Genomic DNA, 22,002 nt, shown 5'->3' with positions numbered 1-22,002 from the left:
TTTTATTTAGAGAATTGAGCATCTGCAAATTTTGGTACCCGCTCTGGGTGCTGGAACCAATCCCCCCATGGATACCAAGGGACAACTGTATATATAACAGGGCTACATACTATAAAAGTCAGAATCAAGAAGCATTTGTTTTATTTCTTTTCCATCTCAGTCTTTAACCTATAGGGAAGAGAACACTTCTTTCTCGTGCTGGAAGGTCCAAAGAAGTTACTCTGATTGTTCCTGGTTCATGCCTTTGAGAAATGAGAGGACAGATAATGAGGTCTAATCTTTCTTGACATACGGCAGGCTGGACTTTACCCTTTGCAGTAAAATACATCCATAAAAACAAAGTGAAATAAGATAGAATAGACTCTGAATAGGAGGGGAGAGAGGGAAAAGGAAGGGTAGAGCTGTATCTTACTCTTTACTCATCTAGAAAGGGGAATAGATGTATTGAAGCCAGAATCCAGTAAGCTCACCTCTCTCTTATAGGGCCAATCTGACGCAGATTTTCAGGTTATGGACCCTCTTCCCAAACATTATTTAGGTTTAGGCTTTGCCCAAGACTCCACAAATTAAAATTTAATCCAGAATATCAGTTATGAGGAAGAATGTTCTATATGACTCAAAAACAATCCCACATACACATACCCTACACACACACACACACACACACACACACACTGCAACTTAACAGGAATTGTGTTTGTCTTTAAATACCTGTCTTTATCAATGTGGAATAATGATATCTGCCCATGTCACAAGATTATGACAAAACTAAACTGAGATAATGAAACATTACAATTACCAACTGCTAAAGGAATGTTGTTAGATAATATTGCCCATAAATTAAATGTCACCATATGGCCTCCAGATTAGTCCCACAGTGAAAAATTTGGCAATATGTCCTACCAAAGAATAAGCTTTTACAGTGAGAATAAAATTGTGTACCCCACTATTTGGGGACTGGAAATAGTATATTTGTGAAGGTTCATTCATCAGCTATGAGTCTATAAATAAATTTAGGTATATGTTTATATAAACGCTGAAATACACACACACGCACACACACACACACATATATCCATCTGAACATTCCCTGTTTGTCTACATATCTCTGTATGTCATTGTAGTTTTAATATGGTCCTTCAGACATGTGCAGAACCAGCTGTTTCTATCATCCTTTCTCACCTACCCCTACCTCATTTGGCATGAAATGTTATACCTCATCTCAGAGTGCACATTAATCAGATTTACAGTCTTCATATAATGATCATTCCCACCCATTAGGACTTCTGGGTCACCCTGACAGTGAGTTGACTGCCTCTCACTCTGGAGCTGTTTGTCATAGCGCAGTTTTCCTTAGAAGACGCAGTTCTGCCACAACTATTAACTCCTACACTATTGTAAAATAATGTTGAGTGAGAGTTTTGTAGTTTTCATTTTCCAGCTATTTTTCTGTTCCATCATAGATGCCAGTGAATGACCATATTCTAAGAAAGATAAGGGAATACCTAGAGCCAGGTCATGAGCACAGGAGAATGGGTCCACTCAGGTTGTTGCAAAGAGACTTAGAAGATATCAGGAAGGGCTGGGAGCAGTGGCTCACACCTGTAATCCCAGCACTTTTGGAGGCCAAGGCGGGCAGATCACCTGAGGTCAGGAGTTCGAGACCAAGCTGACCAACATGGAGAAACCCTATCTCTACTAAAAATACAAAATTAGCCGGGTGTGGTGGCACATGCCTGTAATCCCAGCTACCAGGGAGGCTGAGGCAGGAGAATCACTTGAACCTGGGAGGCGGAGGTTGCGGTGAGCCAAGATCATGCCATTGCACTCCAACCTGGGTAACAAGAGTGAAACACCATCCCCCGCAAAAAAAAATAACAGAAAGAAGGCCTACAGGTGTGGTGCATCCCCCAGGCCCTCCTTTCCATAGTATATTTACTTTTCAGAAGAACCTCTGATGGAATCCAAGTGTTTAGCTACGGGCAGATGATCATCTTCTCCTTGTCTAATGACATGGAAATCAGAACAAGGCAACACAGATGGTGAAATAAAAAGATAAAGCAAATTTGGTTGGTTGAACCTACATTTTGCAATGCTACAGATTTATGAACACTTTTGGTTAAGCAGCCATTCACTGTGATTCATGGAGATCTAAGGTACCTGTCCTCAAATTCCAAACTTCTGTCTTTCCCAAAGTGGGCCAGTGAATACTTCTTCACCTGTTATACACAAATGTCAATCAACTGCCAATGTTCTCCAGGGACAAGTCAGTTAGTAATATGAGACACTGAATGAAAGAAACAGTTACACTAAACTGTTGCATGTAACTGAACACACCATCTAAGTGCCAGCAGGCATACTGAGGAAGTGACCTTATTCAGCAAATATTTTTTAAGAACTCATGACACTGAAGGATACAAAGATGGATATGAGACAAATTCTGGTTTCTAGAAGCTTACAGTTGAGCACAGATAATCAAACTTGCACATAAATAATCACAAACCAAGGCAGTATGTAATAAACACTCTCATGAGAGATACACAATGGTTAAGAGCTGAAAAGAGGGAGGATCTTTTTAGTGTTCAAGTATTTTAAGAGAGGCTTCATGGAGGAAGTGCCTTTTGAACTTGACCCCGAGAAATGCTTACTGTGTGAAAAGTGCTGTACACACTCCTCCTTCCCTTTTTCTGCACCCATAGTGACCTTTTCTCAGAGGCATACTCTGCTTCTTCTGTTCCGAGATCTGCACAGGCTGGAAACAGCCTTCTTGACTCAACCTAACCTAACACCTATACCTCAGGGAAGCCATTTGTGACTCCAGAATGAAACCTGATCACCCTACTAGCATAGCAGTTTGCACCTGTCTTTCCCAGCACCAACCAAAATGTGCAACTTTGCATTCATTTGGGTGACCTTTTAATATTAAGAACTGCCTGCCCACCTAGACGGCAAGTTCCATAATGGGGGCACCTTGTCTCATTCGTTCAATGTTGTATCCTTACAACTAGCTGAAAGCACCCATAGAAGGCACTCAGTAACATTGGCCATATGTCTAAGTGACTGGCATGAGAAAAAAAGTATACAGATAATAAACACTGAAGGCTAAACAGGAAATAGTTACATAGTAGCAAAAAAAATAAAAAAATAAAAATATGGTTATAGTGAAAAGTCAGCCAAGTATAAGAGGCCACACTATTGAATGTGAAGTTTTACTTATCCTTCCATGAACTCTTCCTGAATCTCACCAGCCAGGACACATTCCTCCTTCTAAGTACTTTCTGCGTTTGCTATGGAATGATTTCTGTTAACCTTGTTCTTCATTAAACTGTGTGAGGACAGAAAAACTTCTTATTCATGTCTATATCCTCCATAGCCCAGAGCACAATGTTCATAATAGGTTCTTTTTTAAAAAGTGTGTATTGAATTTCCTTTGCTCAATAGGACATGAAGATATTGGAGCAGGTGAGAGCTGTGTTCCAAGTGATACTGTAGGACATTTTTGGGGGGTTTAAATTTAAGGAGTACAAGTATAATTTTGTTATATAGATATATCGTGTAGTGGTGAAGTCTGGTCTTATAGAGTAGCGATCACCTGAACAATGTACATTATACCCATTAGGTAATTTCTCAACATCTACCCCCAATTCTACTTGCTCACCTTTTAATCTCCAATGCCTATTATTCTACACTCTATGCCCATGTGTACACATTATTTACTTCCTATGAATAAGTGAGAACGCACAGTATTTTTCTGTTTCTGAGTTGTTTCACTTAAGACAATGACCTCCAGTTCCATCCATGTAGTTGCAAAAGACACAATTTCATTCTTTTCTATGACTGAATAGTATTCCATTGTACATATGTATACCACATTTTCTTTATCCAATCATCTCTTGATGAACAGTTAGGTTGATTCCATATCTTTGCTATTATGAATAGTATTGCAATAAACATATGAATGCAGGTATCTTCTTGATATAACAATTTTTTTTTTCCTTTGGGTAGATACCCAGCAGTGGGATTGCTGGTTTGAATGGTAGTTCTATTTATAGTTATTTGAGAAATCTCCAAACTGTTTTCCATAGAGGTTGTACTAACTTATATTCTCAATAATTGTGTATGAGTGTTCCATTTTCTCTGCATCCTCATCGACATCCGTTATTTCTTGTATTTTTAGTAATAGCCATGCTGACTGGTATAAGATGCTAACTCATTGTGGTTTTAATTTGCTCTTTTCTGATGATTAGTGATGTTAAGCATTTTTCATATGCTTGCTTACCATTTGTATATCTTCTTTTGAAAAATACATATTCATGTCCTTTGTCCACTTTTTAATGGGGTTATTTTTGTTGTTTTTGCTGTCACTGAGTTGTAGGAGTGCCTTGTAAATTCCGGATATTAGTTTTCTGTTGGATGCATAGTTTGCAAGTATTTTCTCCCATTCTGTAGGCTCTCTGTTCACTCTGTTGATTATTTAATCCAATAGGAGTTTATGAAAGAGACTGGGATTTGAAAGACACTTGTGTTGGTTACTAAGATATTGCCTCTTAGCTCTAAACCCATCCTTCTGTTCTTTGTTTTCTGATGCAGACCTCACGGTTCAGCAGACTACATTTGTTGCACTTGACCAACTGGAAGACTGTTCATACCTGCCAGAAGAAGCCCTGGGGGAGGCAAGAAGGCAAGAGAGGGAGAAGGAACTTACCCCTTCCTGCTTGGCTGTCTTTTTGATTACATTACCCCAGGATTAGAACTTCACCTGGGCAGCAGCAGTTGGTCCCACTTTCCAGCTTTCTCTACACTCCCAGAACAAGCCTCATCATACCGTCAGCACCAGCACCAGTTGGTGGTGCCCCCTCCTCAAAGGTCTCAGCTCCTTGCCAAAGTTTGATAATACCACCTCCTCAGAAGACTGGGTTCCAGTTCAGTGAGGTCTCATCTGAGCTTGCCGGTCCTAAAACCCCACTTTTTCCCTTTAATTTACCCTAAATGTGCAATTGCTTCTTGCAGTTATTGGCTCTGTGTTATTCTAGTATTATTTTTCTAGCACCTCTCCTCAACCTACTTGAACAATTTCTATATTAAATCACTTCTGATAAAACATCTCACATTATCTAGTTTCCTTGCCACACACTGACTACTGATTGTTAGGGACCAGTGAGAAGGCTAATGTAATAGCCCTGCTATTACCTTGCTCAGGAAAAAGGCAACAAACCTCTGAAATCAAGAGATGAGAATAAGAATGAAAGGATATTAACAATAACATCAGCTAACGCTTACTGAGCAATAGGCCCATGTGCTTTTTATGAAATACATAATTTAATCATTGCAAAATCCCTACAATGTAGTTAGTATCAATAGGCCTATTAACATACAAGGAAACTGAAATATAAAGAAGTTAAATGGCTTGTGCATGATCACCAGAGACTAAATAGTGAAACAGGCAGAGACCTGTTTCTAGCTAAGCAAAAAGTCAACACTTTAAGCACCTCTGTACTTAACCAGTTTCCCTGCCAGCACAATTACTCACAGAAATTACAAGTAATCTACATAAAGTAACGTAATAAAGCGAAAAAATGGTACAGGAGTGCAAGGGAAAAGAATTCATTTTGACAAGTTCTGAGATGTAGCAAAGCTCCATGGGATAAGTTAGCACATACATATTTAATGTACCTTAGGTACTTGAATTCCCAGTTGTTAATTGTTTCATTTTCTTATTTGGTTTTCAAATTACTTTTATTTGATTTAAGAGGGAAATAAACTAAAAGGTGGAGCTCAATAGACATAATCTACATTTGTGTTTACTGAATACCTGAATTTTGACAACCAAAAACTTGGTGAAACAAAATGAGATAAAATAGACTTTCTTTCTCAGGGAATCTCTTCTTTCCTTGAGGCTATATTAATCTGCTCTTAATACACAGAAAAATTAAGTTCTTAAAATTATTTAGAGTACCTCAAAAGTATAGCATAAAACTTTATAAAAGATGGACAAATATACATAATATAGAATATATTTCAGTCTCTGGTGTTTTATGTTCATCAGAGCTATTTCAAAAATTAACTGTCATAAAGTACATAGAATATTTGGTCTAATGCTTATTGCCTCTACTAGGGACAGCCTCTACTTTACATATTTAAATAAAAGGTGAGTAAACTTAGAGACCAGGAACTCAAAAATAAACATGAACTTGAGGAAAATGCAAGATACATGTGAAATATTGAAGCACCATTCTACTAGAAAAAAGAACTCCACTTTTCACCACCACTATCAGAAATAAGGAAAGGAGAGTCAATAAAACAGAGTGTTTAGTAGCAAACGCTCTGGAAAAGATCATCTTGGAGTCAAATCCTGGTGCCACCACTGATTGCATTACCTTGGGCAAGTTACTTAACCTCCACAGTCTTCTCAGCTTCTTTTTCTACAAAATTAAGATAATAATACTTTTCTATGTTGAAAAGCTAAGGGCAGTATCTGGAACATGGTAAACACTCAATAAATGTAAACTCTCATTTTACCTGGAAAACAGGAGGTATAAAGGGATTATGTGTATGCATGTGCATAAATATATCTGTGTAGTAGTTATGCATTATATTAATAATATATAATATATTAACACTGTATAATAATGCATTATCATTAAGTATCGAATTCTTATACAAACTGCAAGTTTGTTGATATTTCTCTAACTCAGGAAGGGGGCAACTGATACTCAGAATCCAGGAGAAACAGTCTGCTCCCCATTTTCACACTTCTGAAATGTGTAAGGCAGCAGGTGGGAGATGGTACAGCAGACAAAAGAACCCTTGAGTGGGAGCCATTAGACTCCATAACTTCAAACAAATCCCTTTGAACTTTCTAAGTTGAAGTTTCTTCAATGGATAAATGGAGATATTCTCAACTTCCTTAGAGGAGTTTTGAGGGATTTAGTAAAATCACATAATTTTTGGCAATGTAAGTAAATGAACTTTGCAAAATACTCTGTAAGCTCCTTTCATAATTTCTGCTAATATTGTCTTCAATGGGATGAGTTGGTCGTGAATCCTGCCTCCTCAGAGAAGAATGATGAGACTAAGTCTCCTTTACTAGATGTTGTACATGGAGAGCAAAGCACAAACTTCTTTCCTGGACGGCTGAATTAATCCAGACATTGAAAACATCCAGACATTGAACATATACTCCTGAGAGAGAGAAAGCCGATTAGCATCTCTCACAGGAAAAGCCATTCATAATGGACATGTTTATTTTCTCTGCCTCCCCTCCAACATACACATATCAACTATGGAAACTCCCAGAACTACACAGGGGTACAACCAAGGCCATATTGGGTAAAAGCCTGGCTTTATATGGAAAGTTGAAGAGGGAAATATGCATATCAATTTCAAATAGGTGATTTTCAAGCCCAAATCTCACTCTTGAATTCTGATATGCAACTTGTCATTCTCGCCTGTGAAACCAAAATTTCAAAAAGAAGCCCCAAATGTAAGTCAACTATGAAATTTGGGTACAAATGCCATATTCTCTCTGCAATATACTCTCAAGCCTATCCAGTGTAATGGAATGAAAAGAAAGCAGACTTTGACTCAGACCAAACTTAATTTCAATCCAGGTTCTGTTACTGTGAGGCCCTAAATAAGTCACTAAATCATCCTTGCTGTAGCATTGTCTTCAGTAAAATAATGGTCATATAATGTCTACTTTCCAGAGCTATTCCAAGAATTAACTGTCATATGGTACACATAATATTTGCTTTAGTGTCTATTGCATCTACTCAGGACTGCCTCCAAGAAGTGATGACCTGAGGCTTCCAATAGTCAGACAGAAATTGAACATATTCAACCTCTTATTCCTCTGTGGTGTGTGACAGTTATTCTGATTACAAAAGCCCTCCATATCAGGAACATGATATTAATTCACAATATATGTGCTTAGTGAGTCAAATTCTCTAGGAAGAAAATGCTATTTTTATCCAGAAAAACATAAAACAAAGCAAAATGTTACACTTTTGAACAGTCAAAACAATTGCTCCAGAAAGCTGGAGCAGAGGAAAAAGGAATCCTATTTTGGTGTTCACATGGCTATAAGGAAGATGCTGAAATCAGCACATTCTCCTGAGTGTATGGACCACTCAAGGTATAGAACATTCTGTTCATGCTGCCCTAAAGGCCAATTGAAAGGCTTCTGCAAGGTAAACGGGTCTTAGAAAGTTTTTGTTTTTGAGGATTTTTCTGGAAAAAGTTATTTATTTACTTATTATTGGGAGAGAGGCACCCTTTCCAGTAAAGTGGTCTCTTGTAAATTAGCCCTTTAACAAATGCATCTACCAGTCACCCCCAACAGCTTTTCCATGCAGAAATCCAACAAAAAGGAAAGTTAGTAAGTCAAGCCACAAAAGTATACATATAATTCAAGTATACATATAATTCAAGGGCATTTCTGAAAATGTATAAAGCAGGATAGGAGGCCTATCCTTAAAGGTTACTGTTCTTTTTCTAAAATGAAAATTTTGGTCGTGGGAGAAGAGTGCCATTGTGCTCTGAAACTCTACTTTTGGAAGAACTAGGGTAGCAGTCTCATAGCTATTGCCCTAAAATTGAAGGGCTATCTTTCCAGGGGTGATTATGTTCCTATAGGATGCAAGCTCAGTCCTGTGACTCACTCCATCCCCAGACCTTCAGTAAGGCTCTGGAAAATAGGATCTGTCCAACTGACAAGTTACCAGTTGATCAGAGCTGCTGAATGCACCATGACAAAGTCTTCATTTTCTAGCAGCACATAGAAAGAATGGCCTTGCTGATTCTGGCCCTGGGTTGAAGCACTAGCTCTGCTCTCTCTACCCCTTACAAGTAATGTGACGTAAGGAAGTGACAAACTTCTGGTCCCCCATTTCTTCATCTGTAAGATATGTGGCACATATACACCATGGAATACTATGCAGCCATAAAAAATGATGAGTTCATGTCCTTTGTAGGGACATGGATGAAATTGGAAATCATCATTCTCAGTAAACTATTGCAAGGACGAAAAACCAAACACCGCATGTTCTCACTCATAGGTGGGAATTGAACAATGAGAACACATGGACACAGGAAGGGGAACATCACACTCTGGGGACTGTTGTGGGGTGGGGGGAGGGGGGAGGGATAGCATTAGGAGATATACCTAATGCTAAATGATGAGTTAATGGGTACAGCACAGCAGCATGGCACATGTATACATATGTAACTAACCTGCACATTGTGCACATGTACCCTAAAACTTAAAGTATAATAATCATAAAATAAAAAAATAAAAAAAATAAAGTGTCTCTGGGTCTTATCAGAAAGTCCAATCCCTAGTATATGATTAAAATAGATTTTACATCATCCTTTGATATTCAACTTAATTATTACATCCGTTGTTCACATGATTTTTCCTTAGAGATATTTGAGTCTATGTAATGTTTTCAAATTGATTTTTTAATATTACGTGACTATATGATATTTACTATATCAAGGTATCTCTACGCATCTTTTCTAACTAATTTTCAAGTGCTTACACTGATTTATTTTTATTAGTGTCTTTCTCTTAATGTTTTTCTTCCAAAGAAAATTCTGATTTGGACCACTGAAACCCAATGATCATTTACAATGTTTTAAAATATTTTGTCCGGGCACGGTGGCTCATGTCTGTAATCCCAGCACTTTGGGAGGCCGAGATGAGCAGATCACCTGGTGTCAGGAGTTCAAGAACAGCCTGGCCAACATGACGAAACCCCATCTCTACTAAAAAAACCAAAATTAACTGGGCATGGTGGTGGGTGCCTGTAATCCCAGCTATTTGGGAGGCTGAGGAAGGAGAATTGCTTGAACCTGGGGGCGGAGGTTGCGGTGAGCTGAGATCACACCACTGCGCTCCAGCCTGGGTGACAGAGTGAGACTCTGTCTCAAATATGTATGTGTGTGTGTGTGTGTATATATATATAGATATAGTTTTATTTTAAAATTGAAAAATAGTTTGTGATATCTTAAAGAGAATTAAATTCTAAAGATATGTTTTATTTAGTTTTTCTGTTAGAAAAATGCAATAACACTGGAGACAAAAATTAAATTTAATATTATTATCTTCTCCAAAAAGTAAGAATGTATTTATACTTTCACTGTTTATATTAAAAAGCAAATAAGATCCGTCATGCCCAGTAAGACGAGAATTTTTAAATAAATTTCCAGCGAAGTTTTCTAGATTAGCAGTAATTGCTAATCATTGAGTTGAAAGAGTAAAAGAGGCTGATCAGTTTTCCATCAAGCAGAGACAAGGGGCATTTCTCACAAATAAGGCATGGTTTTGGCAGATGTCACTGACAGCTCACACAGGAGAGCCATCTTAAACTAAATAGGCCTGTTTAGCCACTGATTGCTGTGAAGACTAGCAGTGAACATTTAACTCTTAGAAAATCTTGAGATTTAAATAAAGTGGTAGTGCCATGTAAAACATATTGTATTATTCACATTAAAAGAATTAAAGCAAACATTGTACGGAAACTTGGGAAGTCCTTGAAAGAAAAGAATAGACGAGGATGTATCTTCCTAAAATTTTAATGTTGGACAGAAAATGGCATTTTGTTAATATCTTACATTTATGTCCCTTGTGGAATAGCTTTCTCTGGGTATATTCTTGACTGCCCCATATTTGCAAACAGACCAATCTTAACCAGGTTTCAAACCAATCTTAACCCGGTTGAAACAGCATCCATTCCCTGGGGCTTACTTTATTCCCTTCTTTCCCTGGTTGGAATTAATCTCTCTATCCTATAAAGGGCCAAAATACTCTTGCAAGAAGCTCCACCGCACAGGCTGTGTGACCTTGGGTGAAATACTTAACTTCTCTGAACTTTAACTGTAAAATAGAGTTTCAAGTTCCCTATTTTAAAAAGGAGGATAATAATAGTACCTTCTTTATAGACTTACTATAGTGATTAAATGAGGTCATATGCACAGCATATGCTCCATAATCTGTTCCTGCTTGGAAGACAGCCTGTCCATTGTGAGTGCTGGATAGGTGTTTGTTAGGTAATGAAATAAAGTACATCTCAAATGTTACTCACTGTCTTTATCCTCTCTTGTAGCCTGGAAGCTTTTCCCAGTTAAAGACAATATCTTCAAACCCCCATATTTAGTAAACTATTCCTGGTTTTGGTAGCAGTTATAAATATCTGCTCGTTAAAAAAAAAAAAGTGATGTTTTGCTACCAATGAGTCATTTAAAAATATTGGCCTGAAAGAACCAACATTGAAGATATTCATATTTTTTCATACTTTCCTAGGCTATTATTAGGTCTCAATTACATCATCACTGCTTATGACACACCATAGGCACTTAATAAACAGGTGCCAAGTGAATAAAATCTAGTGAGCAAATAACTCTTTATCTCAAATTACTAAAATGAATAATATTTTACAGGGAATAATTCTGTTTCTACATTATCACGTTTACTAAAAATGTTTGTCAAGTAGATGTTACATACAATTTGAATAAAAGTTTTTAAACGTCTCTGGAAGACATGCTTATAAGGCCCTACATTAATTAATGTACCAGTCAATCAACAGGTGTCAATTAAACCCCTAGTAGTGCTCCTCAATGTGCTAATGGCGGAGTGTATTTCAAAAGAAGTATAAGATACATCCTCAGTGGATTTACAGACTAAATGGAACAAGGACATAGCTAACACTGTGGTTCCAAACCATTTGATCAGCACTCTGAGTGAAGTAGCTTGAGAGAGGTCAGAGCACCAGGAACTGGACTAGTTAAGGTCACGTTTTAGAAGAGGCTGATGGATGGGAAGAATTCACACAGATGACACATGAGAAGAGAAGGCAGTCACACACTCATCCTGATACCTCACGGCTCATACTGCTTTGCTCATACTCAACACACTAAACTGAACTGAACTCCTCTGACTGCAAAACCAATAGCCAGGAAGCCAAACCTGCAATGTCCAGTGGCAGCGGGGGAGGCTCAGGAGACAGGATCAATTACAACAGGGCTTCTTAGGGGAAAGTGGTCCCCACACTGGTGATTCAGCTCACATGCCCACAGACTGACTGGGCCAGCTTGCCTTCCATTGTCTGCCATCCCTCGCCTGGCTCTCCTGACTGCACCCTGACCTATTCCCAATCCTTTGGTCTTTCTTTTTTGGATAGATTACTATGGATTTCTGTTGCTCCATTTGACTTAAACATTAGTTTCCAAATAAAATATAAGCCAATTCTCTGCACATTTTGAAGTGGCTCACTCAAGGCTGTAATGTTTAAAAATTGATATTCCTCAGAGGGTTTTGTATATTTTTCCCCCTACTTCAGAAATAATTAGGGGAGTTATATTAAACAGGTCTAAAAGAAGGTACCTTTCTTTTAGACATTTTTTTCCCTCTCATTCCCCAAACATTCCATTACTATTTTATCCCTTCTGAGCCTAGCCAGAAACTTGGCCTCCTTTGACTCCCAAACATACCAAGTTATTAAAAATACCCTTCAGCCAGTATTAAGGAAGGGTCAGTAAAATGAACTCAGCATGGGGCTTAAGCAGAGCACAATGATTTCTTTGACTTAGTGAAGGAAATGAATGAGGATGATTTTGGACGTCCAGTTTCTTTCACTAATCTGTTGCTGGACTCTATCGGACATGAATGTTTCTCCCTGTCAGATTTCCTACTATTTCTCCATTGTGCTGTCACCGACATGAGAGTTAACTGGCATGAGAAGAGCTCATCTCACTCAAAAAAAAAAAGTCAACATTCCACAGAAAGTTATGGGACCTTCAGTTAGTATTAAGAGGAAAGTGAAATTAGAAGCTTAGCACTCACAAGATTTATACAGGAAAAGAAAGGCAGACACACTATTTTCAGGCTGCTGCTAATTGAGTCTTATTTGGATTGGAGCCTTCTGAAAGGAATCAACACATCAGGAATGGGTAAGCTAACAGGGAGGAGACAGCTGCTGAATATAATTCTGGAGAGAGCAGCCCTGCTGCTTAGATCTCGGATAACACAGAGGTTCAGTGTGTAATTGACTATGGAACAAGAAGAACATTGTTTTGTAAAAGAAGGTACCTTTGCTGGGGTCCACAGAAACAGTTATGGTTCTTACCTCTGAAGGAGAACTGTGTTTAACTGTGGCTTTTAGATTTAACTTACTAAATTTGTATTTGCTGCAAAAGTAAACCACACTCAAGAGTAAAGCAAAATTCATCAGCAAGGCTATAATTTTGCAGAGAGAAATAAGAAGGGTGTATAATATTTAAATCGGAACTCAGCATCCCAGCAAAGAGCTTCTTAATCAAAACAAAAGAGAAAAAATCATTAAATACAGTAACCCACTGAGATTCACATGAAGGTATGTCCCGCAACTTTCATAAATCCCGAATTTATGATACCACTATAATATACTATTACTCCACAAGAAGTAGATGTGAATAACTCCCAAGGATTACTGTGTATGATACAGAAAACCAAAGAGAAGAAAAGCTGCATGGAGAGCAGCTGCTCTGACTGTGTGTGCAGTGGCTCATTCACCAACACACAATTCAAATTTAAGCCTCAGCAAAATAACTTGTCGTAAGCCATGATCCTCTATAAGGTCATCTTCAAATAAACGAAATAGTGACATTTAATTCATAAAGACAAGGTTCTACTCTCTTGCTGAGCAAGTCATCCAATCAACTGTGGTTTAGTTTCATCAACTTTGGAGAAAAGGCAATTTTCTTTCAAGATTTGACACCCTTCATACCCTCTGCCTATAATTCCAGATGGTAGGTGTAGGTGGTAGAAATGTTAGGTTGAGCAGAATGATAGTACCTAAAGAGGAATGAATAGTACCAGGAAATGCATGACTCATGGCATTCTAATTTTCTTGAAGTTCTTTTGTACATTTGCATCAAGATTTTCCACAAAATTCAATCCTGACTTTAATTGTAAATTAAAGAGTCCTTTATTGAATTTCTATTATTGCAGAGCAGTTACGCCACATGAGGTATAAAAGAAGCTTATAATGTCATTGAGAGGCCAGGAAAAAACACATGTGCAGACAGCAATATACCTGTGGCTGTCAGCCTGTAACATAGGTAACCTGTATCTGCAGTCCTAACTTGGTTCTAAATCCCATAGTGCCTTCTCTGTTTTTCCCAAGGAGAAGGCACCATGGGATTTAGAACCAAGCTAGGGCTAGAGACATATGTTACAGGCTGTGAAAGTTCTACCAAAGTTCCTACTTTAAAGAATGAGCAAAAAGAGGCGGGGCATGGTGGCTCACACCTGCAATCTCAGCACTCTGGGAGGCCGAGGTGGGCGGATCACCTGAGATCAGGAGTTCAAGACCAGCCTGGCCAACATGGTGAAACCCCATCTCTACTAAAATTACAAAACTTAGCCAGGCATGGTGGGGGATGCCTGTAATCCTACCTATTCAGGAGGCTGAGGAAGGAGAATTGCTTGAACCCAGGAGACGGAGGTTGCAGTGAGCCGAGATCGTACCACTGCACTCTAGCCTGGGTAACACAGTGAGACTCCATCTCAAAAAACATATAAAAATAAATACAAATAAAAAGAATGGGCAAAAAGAGATACTGGCTAAAGTCTTAAGCAATAAATTCATCAAAGGCAAAAAGACAGGTAAGTGTGTGTGGCTTTAAGGAACCATTAACTGAACCATTTTATTGGAGCAAAGGGCTCATTTAAAGGCATGAGTGAAAGTGACAGATGGAGTAATGGTCATATTCCTTTCATTATTACACTTTACACAACAAACCTTTGTGCTCCATTGCACTTAAATACCAGGAAAACACTTACCAAAGAACAATATTAACACATTTATGCAACCATATGATCTTTGCATACAGATCACAGCAATCAAGCTTCCAACCTTTTGTTGCATGCCTACTATGTGCCAGGAATTGTCCTAGCACTTCCCTTCCAATTCCCTATCCTATTTAATCGATTCACATTCTACCACTCACACAAATTGTAGATTTATTTTACTCTCAGCCCCACATAAAATACTCCAACCTAACAATTTTTAATTCTATCGGCATGATATTCTTTCATCCATCTAATGTTTCTACCTTAGATCAGAACCATTTCATATTTCTTTTCCTACATTACCCCCTAGACTCCAGGCTTATAGTTTTATAAAATAAGATTGTAAAATAAAAACCCATATTCTCCCTTCCTCCAGAAAAGGAGAGAAGTAAGTGTGTAATAGCTAACATTTATAATGATTTTACTATGCTGAGTGCTTTCTACGTAAAGCTGTTTCATTTAATGGCTCAGCAACACTGTTGAAAAAGGAAGAACCTGGAGTATGGAAAGACTGAACAACTCCCACCAGGTTCATGTAATCAGTAATTGGTGGAGCTGGAATTTTTAATCAGGTCCAACTCAGAACCTAAATCTTTTAAGATCACAAGCTTAGTCATAATATTCAATTCAGTGCCTTTTCTTTGCCTATAAAATAAACCACATTTTTTGAAGTACTGGCAATGTAACTCTTGAATTAGATTGTGTGGGTTCAGATTTCAAATGTATCATTTGCCACCTGTGCAAATTTGGACATCATAATTAATATCCCTAATCATGAATTTATCATCTATAAAATGGATAATATTAGTTTCTTTACACACCATTGTTATAAGGTTAGGAGATAATTCATGTAAAATGTATACAGGGCCTAATATAGTAGTGCTTAACAAGAACTGATGAAGGAATAATGGTTAGGTACATAAATGAATGAGTGAATGAATTTCCTTTACATACATCTCTTTATATAAATATATCACTTATAGTAACAAGTGTAGGTAAGGACACCTACTCTATCCCTCATTGTTAGGGTTAAGAACTGCTTGCATTATTTTTTAGGAAAAGCCATTAAATGCCTTATACTAAAGAGAAAATAATGGGAGGCATTATCGTAATCATTATCATCATGATTTCATCAAAACTGATGAAAACCTATTACATGTAAGATATCAAGGTTAAAAAAGAGACATATGGCAAAGATGCCATCTTAAAACCTACATAGTAATGCAGTATGTGTAGATTGATCAGTGAATAATTAGATTGTACAACTGCAGTGGAACAAAAGTTCTACCATTCTTGTTGCTCATACATAGAAATGCACATGAGTCACCTACAAGCTTCCTGATTTGCTTTTGCTTTCTCCCCAGCTATTACCCAAACCTAAAAGTATGATTTTTACAAGTTAATAATTTTCTTTTAAGAGGTGTTGTCAAAGTTTCCTCTCAATCCTAATTTAAGGTAAGTATAAAATTATAATATGAAAATCTAAGAATTCACGTTTTAAAAGGAAAAAAGATAAACCAGTAGCAAAGAGCTGGTAACAGATGGCGACTTAGCAGTTAAAGCAGCATTTTTATTATATTCCAGATAGTAAAGTTTTTCTATGACTCTACTGTTCAAATGAACACCCACAGGTTCACCATCTAGAAGTGGTATGTCCCCTAACTTTAGAGAACAAGTTGATTCACAGAGTTCAATACCCTCAAGGTCATTTACTTTCTCTAAATGTCTACCCTCCCCACAACACGCACTTGTTCCCCCTATTACAAATCAACCAATCTTACAGCTCGCAGAACAGAATTCACTGAATCTTAAAATAATACTATCATATTATTGCCAGGGAAGATGAACTGTGGCTTTTCTCCACTTTTGGACTCAATGCTTTGCATTTATTGTTTCCTTTTTTGACCAGTCAGTCCTAGAATCCAAGGTTAAAACAGAGGAATATCCTCCCAAAAGGAATGAAATAACCCCTTCACTGTTCACTCTGTTATATTTATTCAAGTTAAGAGATCTTAAATAAAGAGGGAAAGAATAGATAAAGGTAAAGCTAAAAAGCAGACTAAAGAAAACATGGAAAAGCAGAGGCGGCAATGTAACTAGGTTTAATTTCAGAGCAAATGAAAACAAAAATACAACATAAATGCCTACACTAGGAAAGAACATTCTCAAATAAGCAACATGACTTTACACCTCAAGGAACTAGAAAAAGAGGAAGAAACTAAGCCTAAAATTATCAGAAGGAAGGAATTAATAAAGATTAGAGAAGTAAATCAAATAAGAAACAGACAACAATAAAAAAATCCATAAACAAGAGTTGATTTTTTGAAAGCATCAACAAAATCAACAAACTCAGCTAGGCTAATAAGAAAAAATGGAGAAGACTCAAATAAATAAAATCAGAAATCAAAGAGAAGATATTACAATGGATGCCTCAGAAATGAAAAGTATCATTAGGGACTATTGTGAACAATTATATGCTGACAAACTGGATAACCTAAAGGAAATAAATAAATTTCTACAAATATGCAACTTATTGAAGCTGAATCAAGAAGAAATAGGATAGTGTAGACAAACTGCACAAGGAAGACATTTCAGTCCGTAATCAAAAGTGTCTCAAAAAAGAAAAGCTCAGGATGAGATGACTTCTCATCTGGTGAATTCTAATAGACAATCAAAGAAGAACTGATAACAATCCTTCTTTAACTCTTCCAAAAAAATAAAATAGGAGGAATCACTTCCAGACTCATCTTATGAGGCCAGGACCATCCTGATCAAAACCAGACAAAGATACAACAAGAAAAGGAAACTAAAAGCAAATATTCCTGATAAATACTGATGCAAAAATCCTCAATAAAATACTAGCAAACAGCATTCAACAGAACATTAAAAGGATCATACACCATGACCAAGTGGTATTTATCCTTGGGGTGTAAAGATGGCTCAACATAAGGAAATCAATCAACGTGATACACCACACTAACAGAATGAAGGCCAAAAACAATATGATCATCTCAATAGATTCAGAAAAAGCATTTGACAAAGTTCATCATTCTTTCATGATAAAAACTCTCAACAAAATAGGTATAGAAGGAAATTGTTTAAACACAATACAGGCCATACATGAAAAGGCCACCGCTAACATAATAATCATTGAGGAAAACTGAAAGTTTTTCTTTAATTTCTGGTATAAGATATGGATGTCCATTCTCACTACATCTATTCAACACAGTACTGGAAGTCCTAGCCAGAACAATTAGACAATTAGACAAAAAAGAAAATAAAAGAAAAGAAGAGGAAAGGAAAGGAAATCGGAATAGAATGCATCTAATTAGGAAGGGAAGAAATAAGCTTATCTCTGTTTGCAGATGACATGATCATATATGTAGAAAACTCTATAGACTATAAAAAAAAGAAAAAAATGTTAGAACTAATAAAACAATTCAGTGAAGTTTCAGGATATAAAATTAGTATACAAAATAAGTCATGTTCTATACACAAACAACAAACTATCTAAAATGAAAATTAAGAAAACAATCCCATTCATAATAGTAACAAAAAGAATAAAATACTTAGGATGAACTTAAAAGGCAAAAGACTTACACACTGGAAATTATAAAATATTGATGAAGAAAATTTAAAAAGACACAGACAAATGGAAAGACATACATGGTTATGGATTGTAAGAATTAATATTATTAAAATGTCCATACTACCCACAATAATCTACAGATTCGATGTAATAGCTATTAAAATCCCAGTGGCATTATTTGCAAAAGTAGAAAAAAATACTAAAATTCATATGGAACCATAAAAGGCCTCCAATAGCCAAAGCAATCCTTTTTTTTTTCCTCTTAGAGACAGGGTCTTGCACTGCTGCCCAGGCTGGAGTGCAGTGGCACAATCATAGCTCACTGCAGCCTCAAACTCCTGGGCTCAAGCAATCCTCCCTCCTCAGTCTCCCAAGTAGCTGGGACTACAGGCAAGTGCCACCATACCCAGGAAATTTTTTTATGTTTCAAATTTTTTTGAAGAGACAGAGTTTTGTTATGTTGCCCAAGCTGGTCTCAAACTCCTGGCCTCAAGTGATCCTCCTGTCTCAGCTTCTAAAGTGATGGGATTACTGGAGTAAGTCACTGTGCCTGGCCTCTCAAAGCAACATTGAACAAGAAGAACAAAGGGGAAGGTATCACACTTTCTGATTTAAATATATCTTACAAAGCTATAATAATCAAAACAGTATAGTAGTGGCATAAAAATAGACATATTGACCAATGGAACAGAAAGAGCCCAGAAGTATTAGTTTAGTGCAAAAGTAATTGTGGTATTCCCATTACTTTAAATTACACTAATTAACATTAAAAGTAATGGCAAAACCACAATTACTATTGCACCAACCTAACGAATCCACCCATTATCATCAACTGATCTTTAACAGTGTTCCAAGAACACACACTGGGGAAAGGATGGTCTCCTAAATAAATTATGTTGGGAAGACAGTATGTCCAACCACAGAAGAATGAAATTGAACTCAACTTATACCACATACAAAAATCAACTCAAAATGAACTAAAGACTTACGCATAAGGCCTGAAACCATAAAACTACTAGAAGAAAACATAAGAAACAAGCTTCTTGAAATTAATTTGGATCATGATATTTTTGGATATGATACCAAAGCACAAGAAAAAAAGTAATAATATACAAGTGAGAATGCATCAAATTAAAAAGCTCATGAAGAGCAATGACAACAATCAATAGAATAAAAAGTCAACCTATAATGGGAGAAAATATTGGCAAACCATATACCTGATAAGGAATTAATATCCAAAATACATAAGAACTCATACAACTCAATAAGTAAAAAAAGAAACTCTATTAAAACTTAGGTAAAAGGTATGAATAGACAGTTCTCAACAGAAGACATAAAAATGTCCAACAGCCATATGAAAAAATGCTCAACATCACTGACCATCAGGAAAATCCAAATCAAAACCACAATGAGATATGAGCTCACACCTCTTGGAATGATTATTATCAAAAAGACAGAAATGTTGGTGAGGTTGTGAAGAAAACGGAACTCTTATACAGAATGGAACTTTTGTTGGTGGGAATGTAAACTGGTATAGCCATTGTGAAAAACAGCATGGAAGTTCCTCAGAAAGGTAAAAACAGAACTATGATTCAGCAATCCCACTTCTAGGTATCCCCCACCCCAAAAAAAATCAGTATGTTGAAGAGATATCTGCACTCTCATATTCATGGCATCATTGTTTACAATAGCTAAGACATGGAAGTAATCTAAATGTCTGTCAGTGGATGAACGGATAAAGAAAATGCGGTATAGGTACACAATAGAATACTATTCAGCCTTAAAAAAGAAAGAAATCCAGTCATTTGTGACAACAAAGATGAACCTGGAGGACATTAAGTTAAGTGAAATAAGCCAAACATAGAAAGACAACTATTGCATGATCTCACCTTGAATAGAATGAAATCTTAAATAGATGAACTCATAGAGATGAGAGTAGAATGGTGGTTGCCAGGAGCTGGTTAACAGGGGGAAATGAAGTGTTATTGGCCAGGGCATACAAAATTTTAGTTATGCAAGATGCATATGATATGGATAGCTAATGTAATTATAGTTAGTTATAATGTGCTTTAATTAACAATAATGTATTGTGTACTTGATATATGTTAAGAGTAGAATTAAAGTGTTCTTGATACAAAAAAAGAATGAAAAAATGGTAACTCTGTCAGGTGACAGGGATATGTTAATTAGTCTGATTGTGGTGATTATTTCACAATGTATATGTATATCAAAACTTCAAGTTGTATAATTTAAATATATAATTTTTTCATTTTTCAATCATACCTCAATAAAGCTGGGGGGAAGAAAGAAGTGAGAGCAAATATGTAACCAACCAAGATACTGTGAGGGCAGAGATTGGGTCTGTCTTGAGCACAGTTGTACCCTAGAACTTAGCAAATTGCAATCCTCCAAAGTTCATTAGAGAAATAAATAAGAATAAAAAAGTGGCTCCAATCATTAAGTAGATAAAATGGGATTGGGTGTAAACCATAATAAGTCTCAGAGGAGTTTGGTACAAAATTTAAAAATATAGAATAGTATAGGTGCTAAAACGTGTATGTTTATAGATATAAATGTTGATATAAGATGCATAGACACCCACAGGCAGACCTAGAAAAGGAAAATATTTTGCTATAGCTGAACAACATAAAACATAAAATGTCTATATGTGTTTGCAAATCTATAGACAAGGTCAGTTGGAAGGAACCAATATAATTATAAAATAGCATTTTGAGCTATTGGCCAATGCAGAAAAACCAAATCCTATTCCACTTAGAATAATGACTCTCACTTTAAAAATAAACATGACTTAATATTGAACAAGATTCAAAGGTATTTTGTACTCTTAATTCCCCAAAATAGCAATGAGGTGAATAGTTCTGTTAAACAAATTACCATATAGAAAATATGTCCTTTCTTTGTTCATTTAAATAGCAGGCCTATGTCACTTGTCCTAAAAAATCGGACAAGTCTCACCCATTCTGTGAGCTGCAATGAAGCAAGGAGAAAGAGGAGTGAGCTTTGAGAAAATGAAGAGTTGAGGTTATGCAGAGTGAGATTGTGGACAGTGTTTTTCCTAATTTATGGAAGATGTTAAACCCAGAGTAATGCCAGCTAGAATTCAGAAGTGTTCCCTCAAGCTTGATAAACAAACAACTTTAGGGTCAGAGTAACTAAGAAGGTCTGGGAGCAATGCTAGCTGTGGTTCTAGATTGTGTTCATTTCCCACTGTTTCACAATATAGCAGATAATTCAAAACAGAATTGAATAACTGCTATGTTGCAGCTCTGTCTTTTTAAGGCTCCCCCTAAAAAAAGAGATCGACTCTAACAACGTTAAACAAAGACTTTGCACAAAAGAAGAGTTTCCACAAATTATCAAAGTGTTTTAGGTTTTAGACTCAGAAGTACTCCAAGAGTGTTAAAGGGTGATTTTAAAACACTTAAAGGCAATTCACTGTCTCAAGGACTTCAACTTTATAGTCAGGGGTAGTAAAGCAAAAATAAGAGTAAGAAAAATAATATCTAAATGAAAAAATACACTAGAATCTAAACACATCTGAACATTTTTAAGGTACTAATGT

General features: G+C 36.7%; 1 protein-coding gene and 1 long non-coding RNA gene across 5 annotated transcripts in view; both read right to left on the bottom strand.

Annotated features, from left to right (window-relative positions):
- The window catches only part of PRKG1 (protein kinase cGMP-dependent 1), a 1,295,238-nt gene that overhangs the window by 969,922 nt on the left and 303,314 nt on the right, over window positions 1–22,002 (bottom strand). The window lies entirely within an intron of this gene.
- Window positions 1–22,002, bottom strand: part of LOC134731099 (uncharacterized) — a 133,128-nt gene that overhangs the window by 46,865 nt on the left and 64,261 nt on the right. Inside the window, exon 1 of the long non-coding RNA XR_010113185.1 lies at window positions 363–22,002. This exon is cut by the window's right edge and continues 64,261 nt beyond it. This is a non-coding gene — a long non-coding RNA (uncharacterized LOC134731099). The remainder of the gene's footprint in view (window positions 1–362) is intronic.

The sequence above is a fragment of the Pan paniscus genome, chromosome 8 (genome assembly GCF_029289425.2).
Source record: "Pan paniscus chromosome 8, NHGRI_mPanPan1-v2.0_pri, whole genome shotgun sequence".
NCBI lineage: Eukaryota > Metazoa > Chordata > Mammalia > Primates > Hominidae > Pan > Pan paniscus.
This window is presented reverse-complemented; position numbering and strand designations above follow the sequence as displayed.